The sequence below is a fragment of the Ambystoma mexicanum genome, chromosome 10 (genome assembly GCF_040938575.1).
Source record: "Ambystoma mexicanum isolate Mex_15411 chromosome 10, UKY_AmexF1_1, whole genome shotgun sequence".
NCBI classification, from domain to species: Eukaryota; Metazoa; Chordata; class Amphibia; order Caudata; family Ambystomatidae; genus Ambystoma; species Ambystoma mexicanum.
In genome coordinates, this window is record NC_090932.1 from 596,360,868 (window position 1) to 596,388,120 (window position 27,253).

The 27,253-nt window shown below is 47.1% G+C and overlaps 1 protein-coding gene across 4 annotated transcripts in view; it reads left to right on the plus strand.

Annotated features, from left to right (window-relative positions):
- Positions 1 to 27,253, plus strand: part of ACSL3 (acyl-CoA synthetase long chain family member 3) — a 3,215,977-nt gene that overhangs the window by 3,009,188 nt on the left and 179,536 nt on the right. The window lies entirely within an intron of this gene.

Sequence of the window (27,253 nt, forward strand, 5' to 3'; positions counted from 1 at the left end):
GGCCTACCTGTGCCTGTCCCCACCCTCCAACATGTGCCAGCCCATTCAGCCTCTCCCTGCCCTCCCCTTCAGCCTGTGCCTGCCCTCCCCGACCCTCCACCGAACCTGCCCTCACGTCCAGCCTGTGCTTAGCCTCCTGTCCCACCTTGCGCCTGCCCCCTGTCCAGCCCCAGTTCCTTTTTGGGGTCTGCACAGAGCCCCTCGTAAGCCTGTCCTGGACTCCAGAAGTAATCTGCGCATATAAATGTCTTCCCAAACCTGCTCCCTGTGCTACTTTTACCATAGTTGTTAAAAGGCGGAGCAGGAAAAATCACGAATGCGTCCTAAAGGGGAAGGGCACTTCATTTAATTTTATTTCAGTTATTTGTATCGCGATAATTCCTCAGGGAGGAAAATCGAGCAGAGACTGTATCTGGGCGCAGATGATCTAAATACTAGAGACAATAAGGCCTACATTATTGGAGACATTTAGAGAAAGAGATTTCTCTTAAGCTTCATCAGGAATATAGGAAAAGTATCAAATGTCCAAAGGTGGAAGGGCTTGGGGGGCAGAGGTAGAGCATTTCAGGCACATGGGCCGAATCCCGAAAAGCACCTATCGCCACAATGGGCACAGCAGGATGTATGGACCAACAACACATTTTGAGCTGACAACCGTAAAGGTCGTGCTGGGGGATAGGGGGCAGAACCATGTGTTTAACCTACCTGCCATAGGTCTCAGTGTCAGGAAAATATCCTAGCAGGTTAAAGTGCCAGCTGTAGACATTTGTGTACTGTGCAAGCCATACATCTTCTTGGGGGGTACTCGCAAAATCCTCATAGAAGGGTTGGACTCACGCGCTGTGCTTGCTCCTTCAGCGAAATATGGGGCCACTTTGAAAAAATGTCCAGGTCCACTTTTGCTTCCCAGTTCAGCCCTGCACTGCTGGCACGTGGCATGCAGCCTGAAAAAAGGCTGCTGTGCCAGACAAAATGGCTGCTTGTCCGATACCACCCCCTGGTGGAGAACGAGTTTCAAGGTGGGACTGGTCTTTACCAGGTACGTGGCGTACAGCTTATCCTTCAGTGTCGCAGGGCAGATTTACCCTGCAACCAGCAAGGCAGAATACCCACAGACCCCAGCAGCCTCCCGCTACTCCGTCATTACCACCTACCACCTACCACCCCACCAGCCTCTGAAGACAGGTTTTTTTAAAAAGTTCCTCACGCTCATGAGGTCTCCTCAGATGGGGCCATCCTTCAGGATGTGATCAGGGACATGCTCTCTCCAGTCCCACCAACAGCGCCTATAGTCGATCCTCCTATGGCTCCAACGCCTCTGACCCCGGTGCAGCCCCTGCTGCTCACCCCCAGGTCCTTTGATTCCGGCTCCCCTGCCTCCCACAGTTCAGGCAGTTCCACTCCAGCCTCCACAGCAGCCAACGGCTCCGGTTCTCACACCACAGCTGCCGGTGCCCAGCACTCCTCCACCTGCTCCAGACCAGCTGGACACACTAGTGGAAACGGATGAGGAGGAGGACCCCGACATGCCATCTTCAGCCAAGGCCTTTCATGAACAGCTCACACGTTTGGCCGAATACTTGGGGCTTCCGCAACACGAGGTTGAACAACAGGAGGCAGGGGTCCTGGCCGAGGTCCTCACTCTACGCCCTGCAGTGAGAACGAAGATTCCGATGCAGAAGTACGTTGTCCCCATTTGGCCCAGCCTACCAGTCGGCACTTCAACACCAAGTACAGGCAACTCGAGGGGGGGATCTACTCTTGCAGTCGGCACACCCTCAACCACACTTGTCTGTGTTTGCAGCGGCCTCACTCTACTCCAAGCCGCAGTTGTCATGGGCCACCTCTTCTTTGGCGCTTCTAGGCAAGGAGGAGAAGATCTTGGAGACTTATCGAAAAAAAGTTATTTTCCAACGCCTCCCTGCACCTTCGTCAATCAAACGCAGACGCCATGCTGGCAGCTGTTAATCAGAGGCTTTGGCAGGAAATAGAGGACTTCCTCACATACCTTCTTCTGCAGAACCAGGCACGTTTCAAGGCGGGGCTGGCAGAAGCTAAAATGGTGGCTCAGGACATCATGGAGTCCACCGTGGCACACATTGACACCTCAGGCTGTGCCCTCTGCATCACCACGGACATGAGAAGGACTGCCTGGCTTCGGGTTACCAAGTTCAACCCGGACGTCCAGGAACGCATATTTGGCCTTCCTTTCGAGGGTAGTGACCTCTTTCATTCCACCACTAATGAGGAGCTAGATAAGAACAACAGTTCCCAAACTGCAAAGTCTTTAGCCTCACAAAGGCCATGCCAACGGCCTACACCCGGTCGCATCAACTCTTTGACAAGGGGTAGCCTTTGGTGGGTTCCGGGGCTTCCAGGAACAGGTCGAGACAGCCTGACCGTTCTTCGAGTCGGCACCGGCGCAAGCATCAGAAGGGGGGAGAAAGGGCTTGTTTCACTCCCCCTCCTCTGCCCCAGCCTCAAAGGGAAAGAAGGCTTGACGCGCCCCTTCGGGTCCACGTGTCTCTGGTGGGGGCCAGATGACGGGCCCCTGGGGGACCCTCGTGCATGGAAACAAGGCACAATCACCACACACAAACTGATACGCCAGACATGAGGTTCAGTTCCCAAAATCTAGGGTTTAATGCAAAGCAAATAGTCTCAGTTGGCCGACCGGATCTCACGTCCCGCAACGTGTGTTATCCAGACCTCGTGGGACTCAAGAGGGTGTACATCTTACATCAGTTACATATATACACAATGAGCACCATATTATCAGTAGTGACACATCCAAACCGCCCATAATGTATCTTCCTTTGCAATGGTTCGATGATTGACAAATATTACAAATATGACACTCTTGAAGACATTTATTCAGCAACATTTGCAATCTATGAAGGTGCAGACACTTTTCTTTGTTACCAAGAACATAGTGCTCTTGTTCTGCAAGCAGGCTGTGTTCGTAGGAGGGACACATTCCAATCCTTACTATCTCTTGGTTTCTATTTGTGAGCTAGAGGTCTGCTCCATATAAAGGGGCCCAGGAAAGGGGGGCTGTGAAAGTGAGTATAATTCAAGCCATTAACTGTCTATTTCTACAGTTTCTGCCACTCCAGCAAGAATAGCTGGGACCTGCTTAGTGATTACATATTTCACAAAAGGTAGCAGGCGCTCCTCTCCAGAGAGAACATGGCATGATAACCTGTTCTAAGATGAGAGTTTGCAGCACACGCTTTTTGCTCACTGTACCTTTCACAGATGGGAAATATCCATTTGCATATCAGTCTTTGTCCCGCCCACATGGGCAGTCCAGCACCAAAATGCTATGGCAATTCCTCTCTGAACAAGAGTACCGACAGCAACCCCATACACGTGTTTCAGCCTTGTTGGGCCTCATCAGTGAGGTGAAGCTGTGCCTCTCTGAGTACAGTGAACAGGGAGACCACGTCTGGTTGCCCCCAGGTAACTTGGGGTGACCAACCTCAAGTTCCTTACAAATATTTCACAAAAGGTAGCAGGCGCTCCTCTCCAGAGAGAACATGGCATGATAACCTGTTCTAAGATGAGAGTTTGCAGCACACGCTTTTTGCTCACTGTACCTTTCACAGATGGGAAATATCCATTTGCATATCAGTCTTTGTCCCGCCCACATGGGCAGTCCAGCACCGAAATGCTATGGCAATTCCTCTCTGAACAAGAGTACCGACAGCAACCCCATACACGTGTTTCAGCCTTGTTGGGCTTCATCAGTGAGGTGAAGCTGTGCCTCTCTGAGTACAGTGAGCAGGGAGACCACGTCTGGTTGCCCCCAGGTAACTTAGGGTGACCAACCCCAAGTTCCTTACAAATATTTCACAAAAGGTAGCAGGCGCTCCTCTCCAGAGAGAACATGGCATGATAACCTGTTCTAAGATGAGAGTTTGCAGCACGCACTTTCTACAGTTTCTGCCGCTCCAGCGAGACTAGCTGGCACCTGCTTAGTGATTAAATGCCTTTCTGCTTACTCCCAAGGACTTGTGAGGGAGGAAAACGGTGCATTGCTGTCTGGGCTGTCTGGGCTAGTCTCTCAAAATGTAACTTGTGGCCTTGCTCTGTGCATGAGCAGAACGAAATAGAATTCACTTTTAGCAAAGCATTTGAACAGAATAGCAAAGAGGAGCAAAATAGCAAAATGGTGAATTCTGTTCTTACAAAATGGACGCTCTCTGGTTATGCTGACAATGCTGTACTGATGATGCTAGACATATGATGCGGTTGGTTTTCGGCCAACATAATATACTGTCTATGCTATGGTAGGGTATTTTTTCTAGACTAACAAACACTCCTCTTGGCCGTAAGCCAAACACATCAACCATACATCGTGTCTTCCTCTGACCATGAACTCTGCATACTACTATAATCGTCATCATCATCATCATCGATATTTATAGACATGAATTCTTTGACCGTCTGCATTTCGTGGTTTGTGATTGTATTCACTTTGGGAGTTCTTTTTTGTGTCATCATGTGTATGCATTCTACGCTTAGTTCAGTGCAAATTATTGGTAGACAGTGTATGCAACAACATCATGTTAGGAAGATTCCAAGTACTGCTGCTAGAATTGCAGCCGATTTCCATTCCCATGAGCGTAATACTTCCCAAAACCAGGAGCTTATGTTCAGCTCCCAACTACCTGCGGGGGGTGGAGGTCAGAGCTCAAGAGTTGTAACTTTTTTATTGCCTCAAAAATTGTAGGGGAGGAGTCACTCACAAATACGCAACACGATGACCCCACGATTTTGCTAACTCCTCCACGGTCAGCCAAAACTATGTCAAGAGCCATTCTATTTTGAAGTGTCATTAATCTAATTGCTTTCTCCTCCAGAGTCATATTATACAATATATCCGTTGTTCCATTTATAGGGCCTCATTACGACCCAGGCGGTAAGTTACCGCCTGGGTCGTACCCTTACCACCATGGTGTAAACTACGTTTACACCATGGTGGATGGCGGATTTACCGCCCCATTCCAAGGTGAGTGGGGCGGTAAATCCCCATTTCCCATTTTACCCTTCCCCATTCCCATTTTTGCCCCATAGGGCATAATGGGAGTGGGGAAGGCGCTAATTACGCCACCGTAAATTACGGTGGCGTAATTAGCACCATGGTCCCTTAGCGCCATGGATTTTAACGCCTACAAAAAGCAGGCGTTAAAATCACCATGGCGCAAAGGGACCTCGGAATCAGGCGTTAAGGGTCGGCGCCGTTTACGGCGCCGTTAACCCCTTAACGCCTGATTCGTAATGAGGCCCATAGTTTTCTCTAAAATTCTGGATAGTTGTCTTATATTATAGACATTTATTTATTTTTTCTTTATTGAATATAGCTAAAAAATTAAACTTTTTCAATATTTAAACAAAATTCATTTACACATTAATACATCAAAGTACATAAAGTAAAAATTGAATAAAATGGAGTAAAAAGAGACAAATAATGCATGAAAAAACAAAAATTTACAACAGACATAATCTAAGACAAGACTTAACTAAATATGAAATTTAAGAGAAACACTTATGCAACACACAATAAAAATATCAATCATAATTATTAATCATTTCCACTGATTGAAAAATAACGTAGTATAAATCTCTTCATTTACAGACCAAAAGTATATCATACATTGTCTCTGCACAACCTATAAATGTTTAAAATATAAATCATCCCGATGAAGACCTTTCCCCACGATCAGGCAGGCAAACCACAAAACTTAGATATCCTTATATTTCTAGTCCAGTTAGAGACAATGGACTCGATTCCAGTTTCAAGGCCGATAAAAAGTTATAAGTAGCAATACTAATACTTATACATTTAGTAGATATTACCGACCATCGGGTGTCCGGTTGTATAGCACTGAAGTAGGGCATATGCTTCTCGAAATATCTACTTCTTAATCTGATTAAAACTGGACATTCAGTTATGATATGTTTAAGGGTTTCTTTGATTGCAACATCCTGACAGAAGCCACAGTAATTCTCCTTTGGAGGCAACAACCTCCTTCTGGACAGAACATCACGAGTGGGAAATAGGTTAAACCGCAAGCGTAAGATGGTTGTTCTCAGTTGCGCCTAGGGAGATTGGTTTAAGTACGGTGCCAGCTCTTTGAGTCTTTTATGTTCAAAGGCTAGTACTTGAAAGTCTTTATACAAGAGGCACTCAGTTCTCGTATCAACCCAATCCAATCTATAAATGTTAACCTTTGCTCAAGTTGGATTAACAATGAGGGTCTCCAAACTTATATCTGCTCTGGCCAAGATTCTGTAAATATATGAAACCCACATTTTAACAAATGCATGTTCTGAAGTCAACATATAAGCAGATAGTGTTGCTAGTATGTTGTCAGGTCTTATAAAGGTCAAGCACTTGCAAAACAAAGCACACAGCCTCCAATCATTTTCAGCATTCAAGGACGTCAGACCCAGTTCATGTCGTAGCCAGGGACCAGGTACACATTGAGGGAGATGTAACACACGTCTCCAAAATTTCACCTCTAACTTATGTAGGACTGTCGGGTGTACAATATTTTTGGTCTCAAGGCCATACAATACGGTGGGTAATAGTTTTTGTCGCCAATAAATAATGGCGGGCCTGATAGTAAATTTGCCAAATTTGTGCAGTATTATCCTTGTCTGGGAGATGGAAGTCATGATCTTACGATTTAATGTCCTGGAATGCGAATTAATTGAAGGCATGCCATCAAATAGAATTCCCAAATAGAGGTACGTAGGGACCACATCCACATCGTTAATTCTCCATTCAAACTGTGTTCTTCTAGAAGGCCTCGGTGCATAGATGACTACTTGTGTTTTATTGAGGTTGATTATTAACTCTAAATAAGCATTTAATGCAGACAATTTCTGCAATCCTACCGGGGTTTTGGAGACTAACACCAAGTCGTCTGCGTACCATAACGCTTTAATGCTTATACCATTAATTCTTGGTGAGTCTGAGGCAACCTGATGAAAGATCTGTCTCACATCGTGGATAAAAAAATTAAAGATGGCTGAGGCCAAGATAGAGCCCTGTTTCAGCCCCCTAAAAGTTGATATCACCGCTGATAAGAGGCCAAGTATGGACAATCGCACCATTATGGTGGTTGACGAATGTAAGGCATAAATAATACCACACAGGGTTTCTGGGCAATTTGCCGACTAACTTTTCCATCAGTTTGATTCTGGAAACTGAATCAAAAGCTGAGTGTAGATCAACAAAAGCAAAGTACAATGGTTGTTTTGTCAATTGGGCCTGGGCTTTTATAGCATTAAGAGTCAGTAGATTGACTGTGGTTCCTAAGCCTGCCACAAACCCGGTTTGACAGGGATCTCATTGATTGCAGCTCTCAGTCCAGCGGGTGAAGTCTTTCAAGACCAGTCGTGCAAAGATCTTACCCGGAGCATCAAGCAATGCAATGGGGCAATAACTTGCCGGAGAACCCCTGTCACCTTTCTTGAAGATCGGTACAAGTAAGGAGTACTGCCATGATGTTTGAATAACTTTTGAAAGAATAATGTGTTGGAATACATTATTCAATATGGAGGCCCATCTGATGGATTCTGTTTAAACATATAATTGTTTAGACCATCGGGCCCGGCTGCACGCGAGGACGATGATTTCTTTATGAAATTTTCAATGATTTCTAACCAGCATTCTAAACTCCAATGACCTGAAGTCGATTTAGAGTAGATGTACTCTGCATATTTAGTATCTGCGTATAGTCGCGAAAAATGTTCAAGCCATTGTGTTTCAGACACACCACACAATTGGAGACTGGGTTGCGGTTGATTGGACACCCTGTTAAGCAGGGTCCACATTTGGGCCGATTTTTTGTTATTCGCGGAGCACAAGAAGGCTTCGCTATCCTGCTGATAGAGTGTAGCCTTTCTTGCCCGGCACCAATTTCGGTATTGGCATCTGATCTTCCGGCGACTACACTCTTGTTCGCACAACGGCAATTTGAATGTAGCTCTTAATTCTTTCCTATAGATGTGTTTCACCTGTTGGAGGATCTGATCGTTTTGATGCTTATGATTTGACACATAGGGAAGTTTTCCTATGTGTGAGGAACCGAAAGAGGGTAGAATGTCTACATAAAAGTCAAGCTTCGAAAGATCTAGTCCTTGAGTGGCAGAATTAAGAGCATTTAGAGATGCATTAGACCATTTGAAGCGCGTTTTCGCAGTGTTCACATTTATCCACCTGGTTTGACCAAAGTTGTTTTGACAAGGTTGATCAAGGGCACCCTGCCACACAAAGATCAGCATATGATGATCACTGACCGATTGTGTCAGGATTTCAAATTTAATGGCTCTGTGGAATGGACTGTCAGACATAAATACATAGCCAATGATGGAATTGGAGATGCCTCTCTCCCATGTCGATTTAGGAGGAATGTCACCCCCAATTGTGCCATTGGCCATATGTAAATTATGCTCTTTAACAAAATTAAGCCATCTCATACTCGCAAGCCTTTGACAGGTTTTTGGCTTGTATGCAGTCAAGATTTAAGTCTCCTACCATCATTATTGTGTTAATAGACTGGTCACAGGATACCTGTTCTAATATCATGGATAAATCTTTGTAAAAAGTCTCATCAGCCAAACCCACAGGATTCCGATATAGATTGATTAGGGCTAGCGTTTGGGTAACACAAGTGATTTTCACTAGTTGAATAAAGTTGTTAGGAGACGCCCACTTACTAATTTTTAGTCCTTTACTGGTTTTTACCGCCACCAACAGGCCAGATGTAGGTCTCCCTCTGGCAGCCGTTAAGGCTGGTAATAGGATAACATCATGGTCGTCCCATAAAGGGGGTATCACAAGCCATGTCTCCCATAAAGCCACTATGTCATAATTATTAATATCATGGGGCGAAGGCCATTGAAGGTGAGAGTGACCTCTGGTGTTCCAGGAGGCTAAAGAGTAATTAACTTGAGGACACTCATTTAATGGTTATGCCTGAGAAGAGGTGGTTCTGGACTGGGGAGGGATCACAATCGGGCCACAATAAGCACAAGTAAACACAGCAGGACATTTCGGGCGTGACCTAGGAGTTTGGGACTGTTCGCAATCTTTAGCCTCAGCTACAAGGCGTTCCTGAGCAATCAAGAAACCCATTTTAAACAATTCAATTTTTTCTTTCCATATTGAGTTCAAAACTAACCCAGATTTAATCCACAAACACACAATTGCTAGATTTTGGTCACACACAAATTCCACTTGGTCGATATCACTCGAAGCAATGTCTTGCAGATTACTCACATCTCCAAAAACGTTTAAAATGCTGGTCCTGCACAAATCATATTTCTCAAAGGGGGCATCTCTACATTTGAGGATAAGAGAGTGGCAATTGGTAAAGGTGTTTCTACACACTTCATGGCCTATCCGTGTGGACTCCTTCTTATTTGTAGGTTTTGGTGGTTGATTAACATTCTTCAATACAGGACCAGAACTTGCTTTCTTCCATTGACTATGAAGCTCATTAGAGGAATTAAAATTAGAATTAACCCCCAGTGTGTTAGTGTTAAAGTTGGCTGGGATCTTGTTGGTCGTATGGTCAGGGTTTAACACATTCAATGCTTAGAGGACGGAATTGAGGCTGCTCGCTCAGTTAAGTAGGCATCTACTGCAGCCTTTATTGAACCATTCAATCTTGTACACCAACTTCATTAGATGGAAAACCCACTTCAATAAGAGTCGGTGCAGCTTGGAGGTTTCTAACACCACTCACACCAGTCACTGGGGCCTGTACAGCCGGCACGGCAGATATGGCCACAGAGACAGGAGTTTCAATCAAATCAATAATCTCCGTAAGTGGCGCATACTCAACTGGACAGCACGTGGGGGAAGCGCTCCTGGTTACCACCTGCCTTCCAGTAGACACAAGGGGCATACTCTGCGGATTCCCAGAAGGCAGAGTTAAAGGCGTTCTTATAGGAAAAAAGGAGGCTGTAAGTGGGGTTATGTGTTGTTGGGTCACCTGGGCTTGGCGCGCCACACAAACTCTCTTCCTGGACACGGGTTTAGCTTTGGGCACATTTGATCTTAGACCAAGAGCCTTCGACATACTTTGTGAGTCGATAATTGTACTTCTTGCTTTCCCATTCGGACAAGTTTTTTTGGGACTTCTGTCTAGGCTAATCCAGGAGTCATTTACATTTATAGCTTTTGCTACAGGGGAAATGACAGGACAGATGATGTTGGCAAAAGAAGGTAATACTGGATTTAAGCTGCACACCCCCCTTATACCATTTACTCCGTCCAGGCAATTGCCAGGGCCCACCGCAACATCTACCATATTCGTAGATTTAGCTTTATTCATATCAGCAGCTGATCATTTGGCTATCCCTTCAGCAATTTGCTAAATCTGACCAGCTTGGGTAGAAATTTTTAAATCAAGAGATTCAAACAGTTTGTATAAGCTGGCTACAGTGGTGTTCACCGCAGCCAGCGTAATTTCAATCAATTTAAGATTTTCCAAAGGGTTAACAGAGTTATAGGTCGGCAAACAACTCCAAGGAGTAAGCAAAAGAAAAGAGTAATGAATGGAATGAATGGTAGAACCCATCAAACTTTGTATAGCATCTTCACATGGATGATCCTCGTGTGACCTACTCAGGTTCCCTTCACTGGCATGAATAGAGATATTAGATGCACCAACCATGTCAGGAATATGAAGGGATACCTCATTTATGGTCGCTAAGGTTTTAATAACAGGTGGATGGTTTCTTACATCAGGGCACACGGAATTTGACTGAACATTGGCCAGTATCGTAGCGTCGGAAACAATAGGCATACGACTAGAGTCATTCGCACTTGGAGGTACTGACAAAGCCGGATACTTCAGATAGGGCACAGAGGAAGATTCATCCATCATGCACTCCTTACGTTTTTGCACAAAAGGTGCAAATGTCTTTGTTAGCCAAAGGAGTTCTCAGCATTGAGGTCAAGGTGATAGATCTCTTTGAGATGCGCAAACATTTCTTTTGTTTAGGTGTTACTAAAGATGTAGTAAGTGAGGCGCTCAAAGAGTCGGGCATATTTGTTTTCAGTGTGTAGGGACAATAACGCATATAAAGCACTTTCTTTGTAAATTAGCAGTACAATAACAGTTGACTTTTGCTCACACTACCACTGTAGAACACACAAAACGTTTCTCGCATTAAAGTAATTACACCCCACCACGCAATGAAAGCTGCAGAACTCTTAGCCTCCGCCCGCAGCGCCGCGGCAAAGCGGGTCTTTACCGGGGCTTTCTCCGGTGCGCATGCGTTCACAATTATAATAACGCCCACAGGTAGGATATGCACAGCCTAAAGTAAAAGAAAAAAGAGTTATAAATGTTCAATTTACGTAGTGGGTAGTTAACTCCTTGCAGTGAGAGTTCACCTTCTGGGAGATAAAGTCAAAAGTCCAAATCAGCCACTTCAGACGTAGTGAATTTGTCAATCCACAGGCAGGGAAGCAGCATTCAGTGGCAAAGAGGGACTTTACCAGGGCTTTCTCCGGTGCGCGCGGATATAAATATACAAATGTATTGCTTGACCCCAAAATGGTATAAATGATTTTGCTATATCCTCTGCAATTAATCCTCCTTCCTCATCTCTTCGTGCCCTTGATCTAGATAATTTTGCTATGTCTGACATTTTTGAAAGGAACACCCCCAGGAAAAGAATCCCTAAGTAACAAGTACCTCCCCAATTTCTAGCAACCATGGATAAGCTTTTTCCCCACATATGAAGTAGGCGGGGTCACCTACATATACTGGTTCTTCCTCTCTCTCAAGTATTGCAATATTCATGCACCTATTGAATGTCCCTACTTAATAGGAGCCTTTATTTCAAAAGCAAATTGAAACAGTGCGAGGACTGTAATTTACTGTATACGAGGGGGGCACTGCATCTTTACTCCCTAGCTGATTCATGTGAAACGTTATTACAGATGATTTATATGGCACGTATAATCTATCTTGTGGTGTTATTACTGGTGTTATCATCCTTGCTCTGTGAAATATGGAGCAACCTACAGGCTTCATTACCACTTCTTCAAATTCGTCCATGTTTGTCTTATCTAATCGACCCGTTTCACTCTTATTCCATTTCCCATTATATAGTCCTCCCAATGATGCATAACATGCTGAACTTAACGGCAATGGCTGCACATACCAACCTATTCCCTTTCCACCATGTTGTGGTGTATGGGTACACACCCAACAATTGTTTTTTCTCAGGATTGAGTGTGTCATGTTCATTATCAGAAGTAATGTGTTATTCCCATAGCCTTCCCTGTGTCTTTCTTCCATTGGGGATAAAGTATAAGAAATTACATGGACTGGGCTTTCGTGACAGAAACATTACTAATAGGCAAAAACACACTTAATGGATGTATTTCCTCGAAATACCATAGTGCCAGGACTATTGATATCGGTGCAAGTAGACTCATAATGCACATGAATATCGTGATGATTAGCATACATCTTTTACAGCAACTCTTTCTCAGCAATTCTATAGTCTCTAAATGTACTACATTATCAGCATTGGTGCAGGAGGGGGCAGGAGCAGGTATAGGCATTTTCTTGATTCTTCTTCTCCAGCTATGTTCGTCGTGATTACTTCTCACCGCTGCACTCGTTGAATCACCAGTGATTTCGACAAAATGTTAACAGTGTGTTTAGGCCAGTTCTCGGTAGCCTGGATTGCTAAATGTGAGGCAAGATTATCGTGCTCCTGCACATTGCTCAAAAAACCCCAGAGCAAACATTGCCTTCGTACCATATGAGCCCCGCTCGTTCACACAGGGTGATCAACACGTTTTTTTTTGTTTTCAAAGGGTAGCATCGGGAAGCCGTGTTCCAGAACTGTCAGATTTGTACAACCCCCACGCTCCACTCCCCTATGCCTCCGATTCCCACTTCATCCGTGATGGGAAATAGAGACAACAAAATTAAACACGAAGATCAGATCACTTTCAATTTTAAGAACGTAGGTTGTACCTTATTGCTCTGGGTACTGTGTGATCGATGAATAGTGCAGGTTGTTAGGAAAGATTTCTTAATTGTAGGTAATTGTCCTTCCATATGGCAACCCCTAAACGTTTTTGCTGTTGTTTTCACCCTGATGAAGACTTTGCCAGAGAAGCGCAGCCTTCTGCCGCACTCCACTGGGCTTTCGCTCCATTCTTACGGGGAAACTGACATGCCCTTAAGACAGTACCGGGAAACGTTGTTTTCCGTAGTTCTTTTATCATGTTGCAGCTTTCGCGCAACATGACACAAGAGGGCACTGTAAGCTAAGTTACTGCTCTCTTGGGTCTCTAGTCACTCAACAGGCCCTAGACACTGTCTTTGGATTGTTAACGAACGGTGCAAGTGAATCACGGACGGGACTGGTGGCAGCGATCGTTTCTTTGTGTTTTGAGCTCCTTTTGGCTGTTTAAGCGCGTTTCTCGCGCTTAGCCCAAAATGGTGGCCTGGCTTCCAAAATGGCCAGACCACGAGGCTCTTTGTCCTGCCCGCTGACCGTCTTGCCCCCTTCAGCTTCCCCAGGTCGAGCCAACCCGGGGCCTTCCTTATTTGGGCATGTACTTTTCCGTGAAACACAGATGCTTTCGCGGGCTTCTACAGGCCTTGTGTGTGCCTCCAGGATGTGGACTGGGATGTTTGGTCCCAATACACATCCTGGGTGCCAGAGAGTCTAGTGTGTCTTGAATGCCTGGGACCACCGTGGTCCGTGATAGGTTCACGTATGGTGTGAGTGTTTTGTGAGCAGATCTCCCATTGGGTCCTCTCCGTTTTGGCGCGAAGGGAACTCTGGATAAGAGGAGGCTGGAAACACCACTACCATGTTGATCTCCTGAGTTCTCACGAACGACAGATACAGGAGCCAAGTATCCTGCATCTAAGAGGCTGAACCGAGGAATCGCTGGTGACCCGCTGAAGGAATGCTCCTCTGCACTGCTGTCGCTCTGTGAAACAATTCCGCCTCTGATCGAACGAGAAGGCCTGTACTGGTACTTCGACCCTTTGGAATAGTGGCAACAACTATTTGCGGCATCTTCATCATCTCCTGCACGTAAGCCTTTGGTAGCGTCTCTGTGCCATCACAGGGACTGACCAGCCTACACAGGAGTCTTGCTCTGTTACCGCCGTCAGGTTGTGTTGTATTCCGAGTCCTTAGCACTCTCACACGATTCGTTCACTTGGCATTCCCAGGTCTGAAGTGAGAAGTGTACATTGGGCTGAAATACACACGGCCGCTTCGTTGCCCTGCTGTGGTAACAAACTGTGCAGGTTCACTGCGTTTGGGACATCCTCAACTCTAACTTCTGCTGCTGCGGAATCTACACAATGCTGAGACGTCCCCTGCTCGTATCTGAACCTGCCAGCACTGAAACTGACGCGGAGAAGCCTAGGTCTGCCTGCATCGGGGACCTGGTGACTAGCAACGCTAGGAACTGGTCGCCCTCCTGCAGTAGCCCGTAGCTTTTCCTCGCTGTGTTAAACAGCACACCTTTTTCGCACTCGCGCTCTGCTTCTGCCCGCAAGTGGAGGCCACGCTCGAGTAGCGGAGATCTGTTCGCCCTCCTTTGTTCACCACTCTGAACTGCCTGACTTCCTTGAAGAGACTCCCCTTGGCCCATTGGCACCAGCATGTGCAGGTACTTTTGAGCACAAGGCTCCACTCTTCGTAGGGCTCGGACTTCCTTCTAGTTAGGTGGCCTCTGAAGGCGAACTGGGTCTAAACGATTGCTTGCACTGCCTGTTTTCCTCCCCATCTAGGTGGTCTGCATATTTTGTGCTCCTAACTCTTTAGACCCTTCGGTAATTGTATATATATTGTATTTGATGGTAATGTGTTGGTTTACTTGAGTTTTATCGTGATTCTTTGCTATGGTCAATATTACAAAGGCCTTGTAATAAATGTGTCTATATTTTCAATACTACACCTGCTTGGAGTAATTTGTAAGTGTCCTTGCTTTGTGTGCTCATTGCGGGCTTTCAGTCACCCTCACCCCTCTTGAGACCTAGTCTTGACCGCTGCGATCACTACCTTGATTGGTCTGGCTTGTCCAGAGGTTACCCTGTTCCAAGAAACTAGGCTGGCCTTCTGAACCTCTGCCACTCCAGGACAGAGTTCAGAAATCCATCTTAACACAGGTGCACTTCCAGATTCAGGCTCAGAGTCAGCCTGTGGCGCAGCGAGTGATGGTGGGCGCCAAAGTGTTGTTGCCGGTTTCATGTCAACCTGTTGTGATGCAGATTCAACTGGGCAAAGTTGGGGCACACTTAGCCCTTTCTCCTTTTTAGCAATCTTTTCAGGCTTTGTCTCAGACTGAGGCAGAATTTTCGGCAGAGAACTGGCAATGATGTCCTTCAAGTCGGAGGCAGCTGTTTCTTTCTCGTCATCTGGATCAGGCAGTTCTTTCAATGGCAATGGAATTCTCTTAGTATGGGTGGCATGTACCCATGCCTTCCAACCGTCCACACGGACTGCAATTTGTGTTGCCAGGAGAACCTGATAGGGCCCACGCAATCTTGGTGCAAGCAATGACTTCCTCTCAAAGTTTTTAATGAGTATCCAGTCTCCCGGCTGTAGACAATGCCCCGGGCCAGTATATCTGACAGGAAGAGCCTCCTGCACCTGCTGATGAATCAAACAAAGCTTCTGTATTAAAATGTTACAATATGTACTAAGCACAGGATATTCTATTTAACTCAACCTCCTGGGCTGCGGTGCACACCAAACATTAGCAGGTATCCCCATCACGATTTCGTATGGGGAGAGGCAGTCCTTGCTTGCATTTACCATACATCATCGGCTGTGTCTCCTACCTCCGTCCTGTATCAGTCTTCTTTTTGGCTCCTTTCTCCATACTGCCACAGCTAGACTGAAAATCAAATGTCTTCTCTTTGTAAAAATCTTATTGATTAAAACAAAAAAAAAAATAAAAAAAAATATGAAGCTGCCGCTGGTATTGTCAAAATGGTAGTGACATCTGGGACCAACGGAAACTGGGGATCAACTACTTTATTCAATGCGCGTAAATCAATTATGAAACGGAACGATATTTCATTACCTCCTTTCTTATAAACTGGAAGAATAGGGCTGTTAGAAGTGCTACCAGTAATCTCTTCAATCACGTTTCTATTAATCAAATCTGAAACAATACATTTCAATGCTTTCTCGCCTTCAACTGAAATTTTATACCGGGGAATACGTGGCAATGTTACTCCCTCTTTCAAAACAATTCTTACTGGGTCTATTTTCAAACAACCAACGTCATTATCATTCATTTCCCAAACACAAGTCGGTACCCTATTTAACTCTGTTGGCAGGGGTTTGGATAGGAACTCTGACACTGGTATATTTTGTGGTGATATTCAAAAACACTCCATCAGGAGTACAATTGATAATCGCACTTAGTTTATTTAACAAGTTTAAACCTAATAGATTCTCGCCACAATTTTGTGTCAACAAGAATGGGCAATATTTAGTAAATGGCACTAGTGTTATTGGTACTGAATGGGACATGGGACTAATTACTGGGGTGCCTGCGAACCCTACTGAAACATTCTTTTGCCCTGACAGTGGTATTCCTGGAACCAAGTGGTGGTCTATTGAGCACTTCTGTGCACCTGTGTCCATGAGAAAACTGTGCTCCTTATTCCCAACTTTCATTTCTACGTAGGGTCCTTTCTGGTCAACGGGAATAGACACTGGTTCTGACCCCTGTCTTGGGCTGTCCTAACGGGGAAACAATACGTCATCTGATGTATAGTCACCAGAATAGTATGTATTTGGTTGAATATCGAAAACATTCCCGTCCCCACCGCCATTGTGCTGATTTTGATTTTGGTTCTGATTCTGGTTGCTATTTCCTCGATTATTCTGGTTTTGCTGCATACTATTATTTCTTTTCTGCCCCTGTACTCCCGGGCGACCTCTATTCTCTCTTCTCTGACTGTTCCCATTTCTATTTTGCAAGTGTGGACATTTTGCTCGCCAATGACCCTCTTCCTTACAGTATGCACATTGGTTTAGTCCAAGTGGACCTCCATGCATGTTTGAATAATTTCCTCTCCCTTGTGCATTTCCTTTTCCTCTATTATGACTCGCTACCTGTTGTAATAACACCCTTGTTTTTAGATTCACTCTGTCTTTTACTTCTTTTTCTTTCTCTGTATTCAGTCTGTTTTCATAATACTGGGCCATGTGTAATACCTCACTCTGTGACTTGGCTTGCCACGTACTTTCAGATGTCATTATCAAATTTTGGAGGTAACAATCCTCTTACATATTTGTCAACAAATAGTCTTTTCCCGGGCTCAGTGCTTAAATCTTGTCCACTAAAATCTGTATACACTTCTTCAAATCTGTTGAAATAGTCTGTAGCCAACTCATCTTTGCCTTGCACACATGCAGTTATTTTGTCCCATACAATTATTTTTTCTGGAACTATAACCTTCAATTTCTGTATTATTTGTGCTGGTAATGCTGCCATATTTGATGACGGTTTTTCGCCTGCTTTCCTGTCCGCATCCTCTTTTATTAAATGCTCCCACGTATTACCAAAACTCTCCTGATCATCTACTTTTCTTATTAGTTTCCATATTCCTGCTGGTAGAATTACTGGGAATAATAGGTCAATATCGTTCATAGTAAAAATGGACGATTTCAAATAGGACTTGATTTCTTTATTGAATCCCACCGGATTTTTCCTCAAATCAGGGATTGTTTGTTTTATATTATTCACCTCTTGTCTGGAGAAAGGGACATGTACATATTGTGCTGTATAATGTGCTTCCGTTACCTGCACTGGATGCCCACCTGTTGCAAGAATTTCTACCTTTGGTACAAAAGTGGGTGGACCTCTCTCATGGGAAATATCACAGTCGCTCTTCCTTCTCCCTCTCTCATATGCAACACTATGGCTAAATCAAGGGATAAGGCAGTTTCTCCTGTATCTCGTGAAAATGCTCTCTTATATACTGCCATTAATTCAGATGGACAACTTTGCTTATTATCTACATCTTTGTCCTGTAAATATTCAACCATTACCTGCAATGCCTTTATTTGCATTCCTAATGTATATTGATCAAATGTTTCATCCACTTCCATTGTATGAATGCTAGCATCTGTAATGCATCTAAGTGCCTCTCGTGTGCATATTTTCATTTCTTCACGAGCATGTTTTGACGGCGGAAAAAATCGCAGTTGCACATATGGTACCGCCTCTTGCTTACCTCTCCTTACGTCCTTGTTCCGAAACCCAGACGTAGAAAACATTTCAGCATACAATTCATCAAGTTAATTTTTAAACTCAAAAAGCCTATCCACATGTTCCTTCATTTCTAAATCACTTTCTCTTATACGCGCAAAGGCATTCAAGTCCCGCAACTTCTGCGGCGGCACCATACCAATTCTTTCAACTCCTTTCTCCTCTCCTTGCTGACCACACTATGGGTTATTCTAGCATACGCGCTTTGTGCAGGCCCAGCTCCTCCTTTACTGTCTTCTATGATTACTGTGGATTCAAGCTCTGCAGGCGCAGGGGGGGAGTGAGATTATGTGCAGAGGAGGGGCGCTTGGTGCGGATGGAACAATTGGAAGAGGGAGTGGTAGCTGCGGCTGTAATGGAGGCTGAACAACGGGGATGGGCTGGGGCAAAAGCTGAGCAATGGGCACTGGTGCAATTATGTCAGTATTACTTTTGGGACGTTCTTGTCTCTTTTCATTTAAAATCTTATTTATTAATTCATCTGATGCATGCAATTCTTGTTGAGGATATATTTTATCTATTCCCATTTGGAGACTTCTATCCGCCTTTCTAATTTGCTCATCCCGTTCTTTTTCTTCCTGTTCTAGCGCTCTATCTTCTCTAGATTTATGTCTACGCGCATATTTCTCTTTGCTTTGCAAGCAGAGCATAGCTTCCTTCCTCCAGTCTCTAAAGACGTCAAATGTCGCAGGGCGTGCTTATCTTCCAAATAATCTATACGCGCCATCTCATAACTCCCATTTTTAGGCCATTGTAAATCTTCTATGTGTCTGGTTTGCCTATGCCAAATTTCACAAAACATTATTGTCCCTATTCCATACTTCACATACATCTCATACGCTGGCGACCCTACGGGTGGTGCAGCCTGGCCAGTTTCCAAAGATTGTCTACCGCAGTGGAAAAATCCCACTAAACAGGAAGACAATTTCCCAGGCATGTTTAATCTTGTTCGTACCTTACCCTGGGCATTTGATCTTGCAAGAGTAACTCTCAACCAATATCAGGACTATTAAAATCGGTGCACGACTCACCTGATCAACCAAGTAGTCTCTCACGAAGACGCAAATCATCCGTATACTGACGCAACCAAGGATCGTCATGTCTGCGTATCTGGCTCACACTGCCTCGTTTCAGGTCCCTCGCCCTCTTGCTCTCTGGCCAGACACGTCGTTCAGGGATCGGTTGTGTACAGATCTGCAAAGGAGTCTCATCACTTTCACAGGAGCGCCCTGAACACCTCTCGATCCCAGCTCGATGGCCTCGTCCTCGATTCATTTTTTCCGCCTTCTTCAAATTACAAATTGTTCAGGCGCCATCTTTGACGGGCCCCTGGGGGACACTCGTGCATGGAAACAAGGCACAATCACCACACACAAACTGATACGCCAGACACGAGGTTCAATTCGCAAAATCTAGGGTCTATTGCAAAGCAAATAGTCTCAGTCCGCCAACAAGATCTCACGTCCCGCAACGTGTGTTACCCAGACCTCGTGGCACACAAGAGAGTTTACATCTTACACCAGTTACATATATACAAAATGACCACCATATTATCAGTAGTGACTCATCCAAACCGCCCATAATGTATCTTCCTTTGCAATGGTTCGATGATTGACAATTATGACGAATATGACACCCTTGAAGACATTTATTCAGCAACAGTTGCAATCTGTGAAGGTGCAGACACTATTCTTTGTTACCAAGAACATAGTGCTCTTGTTCTGCAAGCAGGCTGTGTTCGTAGGAGGAACACATTCCAAGCCTTACTATCTCTTGGTTTCTATTTGTGAGCTAGAGGTCGGCTCGATCTAAAGGGGCCCAGGAAAGGGGGGCCGTGAAAGTGAGTATAATGCAAGCCATTAACTGTCTATTTCTACAGTTTCTGCCGCTCCAGCGAGACTAGCTGGCACCTGCTTATTGATTAAATGCCTTTCTGCTTAATCCCAAGGACTTGTGAGGGAGGAAAACGGTGCATTGCTGTCTGGGCTGTCTGGGCTAGTCTCTTAACATGTAATTTGTGGCCTTGCTCTGTGCATGAGCAGAACGAAATAGAATTCACTTTTAGCAAAGCATTTGAACAGAATAGCAAAGAGGAGCAAAATAGCAAAATGGTGAATTCTGTTCTTACAAAATGGACGCGCTCTGGTTATGCTGACAATGCTGTACTGATGATGCTAGACATATGATGCGGTTGGTTTTCGGCCAACAGAATATAGCGTCTATGCTATGGTAGGGTATTTTTTCTAGACTAACACAGGCTTGCCCTTCACGCACACTCTTGGCACAGAGGTTCCCGCACCCTTGATCCTATCCGTAGTGTCTATGGGGTACCGTCTACCGATTCTCCCTCTCCTCCCCTCCACTCCCACAGATTGCGACAACTCTGTTGGCAGAAATTTGTTCGCTCATAGAGAGCCAGGCGGAGGAAGAAGTCCCAGACTCCCAGCGGGGCTTGGGCTTCTACTCCAGGATTTTCACCATACAAAAGAAGAACCAGGCTGGCCTGAGAGTTGTGTTGGACCTTTCCACCCTGAACCTCTCCCTCCTCCTTCAAAAATTCAAGATGGTTACACCAGCGCTAATTGCGGAGATACACTGCAGGGGAGACTGGATGTGCTCCGTGGATCTGAAGGATGCGTATCTACATGTCCCAATTTGGCAGCCTCATCAGTCTTTTTTCGACGGTTCAGGATCATGGGCTTCAATTTCCAATGAAAGGTTGTACCCTTCGGTCTCAACTCAACCCCCAGGGTTTTTACCAGACTTAAGAATGCAGTGGCAGCCCTGCTCAGGTCCCAAGGTCACCATGTCTACCTGTACCTGGACGACTGGCTCATCAGGGCGAGATCCCTGGAGGCGTTTCACCATACTTCCTCCGTCCTTATGAACACTCTCCACAAAGTGGGAGTTTCCATCAGTCTCAAGATGTCACAGCTGCAGCCTATGCAGAGCCTGACTTTTCTGGGCCTCATCTGGGACATGGGCTCCGAGAGAGTTTTCCCCTCGGAGGACAAGATCACAGCCATCAAGAAGGCTACAGGTCATTTTCTCAGCAGAGGTGTGACCTCAGCGTGGCGGTTCCAGCATCTCTAGAGTATCATGGTGGCAGTCCTCCTTGCAGTACCTCACGCGATGCTCAAAATGAGGAGATTGCAGCTGCACTTCGCAGCCTCATGGAATCAGGAGCAGGGCTCCCAAGCAGAGCTTTTCAGAATTCCTCCCTTTCTACACCAGGACCTTGTCTGGTGGTCCACAGACTGCATCCTGCGGACAGGCAGGCCCTTCCGGCAAGCAGCACCACAAGCGACCATCACCACTGATTCCTCTTTGGAAGGCTGGGGGCCTACCCTGGACAACCACAGCATCCATGGAGTCTGGTCACTCCAGGAGGAGCAGGAGGCCCATATCAATTGGCTAGAGCTGAAAGCTATCTGGCTCGCCCTCAAAGCTTTTCTGACGCGTATCATCGGCAAGATGATCCTCATTGAGATGGACAATTCCACCAGCATGTATTACATCAATAAGCAGGGTGGCACCAGGTCCCCTCCTCTGTGCAGCCTAGCAGTCAGCATTTGGGAGTGGGCCCTGGAGAACATTTTCTTGAGCAGAATCCACCTTCCAGGGGAGTCCAACTTGGAGGAGGACAGGCTCAGCCGACAGGGAGCAGACGATTACGAATGGCAATTGAAAGATCGGGTCCTACTGGGGATCTCCAGCAGATGGGAGCCTCCTCGGGTGGACCTTGTCGCCACCTGGTACAAGAAGTGCCCTCAGTTCGCATCTTGGCGGGGACAGTGCCCCGGGTCCCTGGGCGACGCCTTGCCGTTGCAGTGGAACAGCATGACAGCATACACATTTCCTCCCACTCCCCTGGTTCACAGGGTGATCTGCAAGATAAGAGAATCGCATCACCTCAGCATCATTCTGATAGCTCTTTGGTGGCCTGCAAGGCCATGGTTCTCGGAGCTGCTCAGCCTCTCGAACAAGCACCCCATTCACCTGCCATTGGGCCCAGCTCACCTTCTATCGCAGCAGGGAGGCAGGGTCATCCACCCTGCCCCGGAGAAGTTAGCCCTTGCAGCGTGGTTCCTGAGCAGGTCAGCCTAAGGCATATGCAACTGTCACAGGCTAACCTAGACAACATACAGGGCGCTAGTAGCAGTGCTACTAGGAGCGAGTACAAAAACAAATGGACTAGGTTTTGGCACTTGGCGCAATCTAAGGAGGTGGACCCTCTTACTTGCAATTTGAACGATGTGCTATCCTTCTCTGCACACCTCGCACACTCAGGAGTGCAAATAGACACATGCCGTACCTATCTGGCAGCCATAGGAGCCTACCAGAACTTTGAGGATGTCGTTTTCTCTTCCTCCAACCCGGTGGTAAAGCGACATCTGGCGGGCCTCACCATGCTCTACCCATCTATCAAGAAACCACACGCGGTGTGGGACCTCAATGTAGTGTTACGTACCCTGGCGCACAAACCTTTTGAAACAGTGGCATCCACAGACATCAGGCTTGTCACCATTAAAAAGGCTCTCTTGGTGGGTCTTACGTCTGCACATAGGGTTGGCGAAATACAGGCACTGGTGGCTTCGGAATCGTGCACTACTTTTTACAGAGATAAGGCGGTCCTAAGAACGCATCCCATGTTCTTACCTAAGGTGGTGGTCTCTTTCCATCTGAATGAGGAAGATGGTGTTACCTACTTTCTTTGCGGATCCTAAGGACGATGCTCAAAGGGTCTTGCACTGTGTTGATGTCCGGCGCTCTCTAAAATTCTATCTGGACAGGACCAAGAGCTTCTGCAAGTCAGGCACTCTTTGTCACCTTCGGGAGGGGGGGGTCAAAGCAGGGTTATCAGGATTCTAAGGCCTCTATAGCATGGTGGATGGTTTTGGCCATCAAAGAGGCCTACGAGGGGCAGCACAGCCCACTTCCAGTGATCATGAATACCCACGCTGTCGGAGCCAAGGCCACTGCGGTCACATTCCAGAGGCACGTCCCGTGGCAGGTCATCAGCAGGGCGGCCAGTTGGACTGCTGCTTCGGCCTTCTGCAAGCACTACTGTTTGGATACCGGCTCTAGGTCAGACGCGGCTTTCGGACAGGCGGTATTCAGGAACTTGTTTGTAATATTGTCGACGCGTCAGTGGGGACTGAGGAGTGGCGCCAGTGGGCGGAATCGGGAAAGCGCATGCTCCCAAGGCCACACTCGTGCGCACCTCTAAATTTAAAGGGGAAGAAGGTTTTTTTCTGGTGAAAAAGGTTTAGTCTCCCATCCCTAGCGCGGGACGCCCATGCATTATAGAGGAAAGGGGACTATGAGTACGTTAGTCACTACGGTGAGTAACTTATCATTTTTAGCACCAGACAGTGAGCCCTTAGTACAATACAGGATATCACTGATAAACATCCCTTTCTATGGCCGATCCAGTGAGTACATTTATTTTTCAGTGATTCCTGATTCTCAAAAACATACAAGGGTAATTTGGGTACATTAATCATGAGCACAGAGGGTTTAGGCTCTCCCGCCGTATTGTTCCATTTCAACTAGATTTAAAAATTGGAAAACCTCTCAGTGGCAAAGCATTGGCGCCGTAGGGGGAGGTCCCAGCCCGCCGGGGCGGAATGCCTTCTGGACGTGGGGATCAGACCTGGGTGAGATGCAGAGGGGTGCGAGTAAACGTTCGGACCAAAATGGGGATTTCCGATACCCCTCTTACCCGATTCACTGAATATTGGGTTAAGCTTGCGATTGACGGGTTCAAATCAGTTTCGGAATTTCCTCTTGGATATTTTACTGGGCCAACACTTCCACCAACTTGGTCCACACAAAGCTGATTTCCATCCTTCGTTAGTTGGATTATAGAGCCCACCTTTTCTTTAATATTCTTAAATTCTCCCAATGGATCTACCTGCCGTAAATTAATAAGGTACATGATTGATTCTTTAAAACCCACCAGGGACTCTTCCAATGCCACAATGGTACCTTTGTTTTCATGAGATCGCAGCCCAGAGGGACCATTGTACTGGGGACTTGTTTGGGTTCCAATTTCTTGGTATGTCTGAACATGTCCCAACTGAGTTGAACCCACTCTCTTAGTAACCGTTACAGGGACCTTCACTTGTTTTTTGCTTGGCACTTGGGTAATCCTAGTTGCATTGCCCCTTCTCTTGCGGCCAACAGTTTCCCGTTGGCCGCCATCTTTGTGTTCAGATGGGGTTGTGGTTAAGTTATCCATGCCAACTGTATCTTCAGATATAGGTAAATAAACGGTTGGCCAAATGGATTGGATGCAATATTGGCAATGCAGGTGTTGCTTTTGGGGAGGGCGCAGGTCGGCCCAGAGGATTAGATGCTTTTATTCTGATGCTTTTTTTCTCTGGTATGGAATTCGATGCTATTACTTTCGATGCAATGACTATAAACCCTCTCACTTCGGGGTCTGCCAGAGTTCACCCTCCAATAGTATATAGATTGCAGTTTGCAGTTGCAATAGCAGTTGCTGCACGTATGCCGAGATAGTTGTGGGCCGCAACAGATGCAGGACCACGTCCCTCCTCTCGGTCGCAGAACTCCCTGCGGGAGCGCAACTCCTGCACCCTTGATCCCGCACCGCAGGCTTTGGCCCTGTGGGTCTCCCGCAACATTTCTGAATAGCTGGGGGTCGGTGGGGGGGGGCTTACGGTGGATACAGTGGCCCTCCTGGTATTGTCTGGCAGCTGAGCAGCAAAACGTGGCAACTCCCACACCCTTGATCCTGCGTGCTTCACCAAAATGATACACCAAAAAGATATGGATTTAGCTGCCTTGAACATGATTCAGGGGCTAGGTTAGTGGTGTTGTGGTATTAGTAGAGTAAGTAAACTTTTCTGTTTTTTATTGTAAGAGACACTTAACCATAGTGCTCCTTTCAATGCATTTTTAATCTACAGTATTATAGTCATAATACCCACTGGGCACTTTGATTGGGCACCGCAAAGCCACCTGAGCATGAGCTAATCTGCCCGGTGCCTGGCTGAGCTACACAATGCTCTCAATTGGCGTGTCCAGCAGTTTGAGCTGCCCGATAGGTCCACTATTCATGACCACGTTTCCTGGGCCTATTCTTTTGACTCTATCCCAGGCACCACTGAACCACCTGGTGCAGTCAGGCCCTGTGCACAGTTTGGCCTTTGGCACCCTGAACCCACCCATTTGGGCACTGTCCATGATCTTTGGCACCCTGCAAACGAGGGCCATAAAAATAATCTGGAGGCATATTGCCACCCTCTGCAGTCTCCTCTCTTCCTATGGTCGTAGCGACTGTTACGGGTGACCCTCCCAATGTGCATTGCCCCTTTAAGGGGATGTGTTCCTCCCACGTGTGTTGCCCCTTTAAGAGGGGCCATGACTGTGTCATGGCCCAAGCTAATAAAAGGAGCTCCTGCAGGCACGTGAGACAGAGCGGCTGCAGACTCCCAAAGAGGAACGACTGAGTCCGTGTCTCATTATCCATGTAGGCCCCAGGCCTACACGTGGAGGCGCAGGCCTGCACGCCCAGACACTGAGGGACTCGCCTGCCAGGATGGCAGTCGAGGTCCCCTCGGTCAGAGGCCTGGCAGGCTGTGACCCCACGCCAGGGTACCAGATGCCCTGGCACCCGGGGCCATGCCGGATGTCCATGGCCGGCCCCCACCCCCACACATAGTGGGACTGCACGGCGCTAGCATAGATAGCGCCCGGGGCCGCCCGCCGGATGACCATGGCCGGCGACCCCCAACAATGGCGACGAGGACCACGAGTCCGCGTGGCCCCCTGCTGCCAGTAAGTGGTGGAGGGGGAAAGAGGAGCGTCCGACCCCACCGCGGGTCCAGCGTGGCCTGCGCCTCACCGCCACAAAATGGGCGATGTAGGCCCGGGCTGCCCTGCGGTGGGGCACACACCCCGCGGCGTTCCGCCGCAAAGAGAAGAACGAGAGCGGCGGCTGCCGCGAAGGAAAGGAGGTTCCTGCGGGGAGAGGGTGAGGCCCCTCCCCCCAACGACATCCGCCGCGGAGCGCGGGCGCGCTGCCCTGGCCTTGCGAGGATGAAGAAGAGGAGGGGCGGTCTCTCTCACGTGAGAGCTGTGGAACACCCGTCCCCACCCCACCAGAGGCGGCGTTCCGCACCCTGGGTATGTGATACCCGACGCTAGAAGAGAGGGCGGGGAGTGCCCATCACCCCTGAGTGCCCGATTCCCTTTCCGCGACAGGGAAGAATATGGAGCGGCCGCAGCCGCGAGAACAAAGGAAAGACCGAACCCTGCTGGCCGACTCTCCCTGGCCGCGGTCCTCGGTGAAGAGATTACTCGGGCGGCCAGGGGAGGGTCGGCCTGAAGTTTTCCCCAGCGGGTTTTTCTTAAAAAAAAAAAAAAAAAAAAAAATGACGCCTCCTGCCGAAAACAGCGATCGGCGCGTGTGCGCACTGATCCCGCCCGGGAGAGAAAGAGGTGGGTGCTCGCCCCTGCAAGCCCCAAGCCAGAAGCCTGCCAGAAAGTAAATGGGGGAGAGGCCCACAAGACTGACCTCCCGATGGGGAAGAAGTCGTGCTGCCCCAGGGGAGAGAATTATGTCCTGGGCAGCCGCAAAAAAAAAAAAAAAAAAAAAAAAAAAAAAGAAAACGGTGCTCCAAACCGGAGTGAAAACAGGGCGGTGGATTACCTGTGCATCAAAAGGGAGCCTGTCCAAGAAGAGAGAGGAATACCCAGCTGTGACAACCGGAGGCCGTATTGCCTGCACGGCCCTCTGTGCTCAGCGGTGCAAGGTCCCACCATGCGGGAGAGCTGCGGCTGCAGGAAAGTGAGTGGCCGCCGCCCCATGGGTGGCGGCAGGAGCCTCCAGCGTGCTGCCCTGCTGAAGTCCCTGTAAAGGTCCCAGGGCAGGCGTGGAAATGAACAGCTCTGTGTCAGAGCTAAATGAAA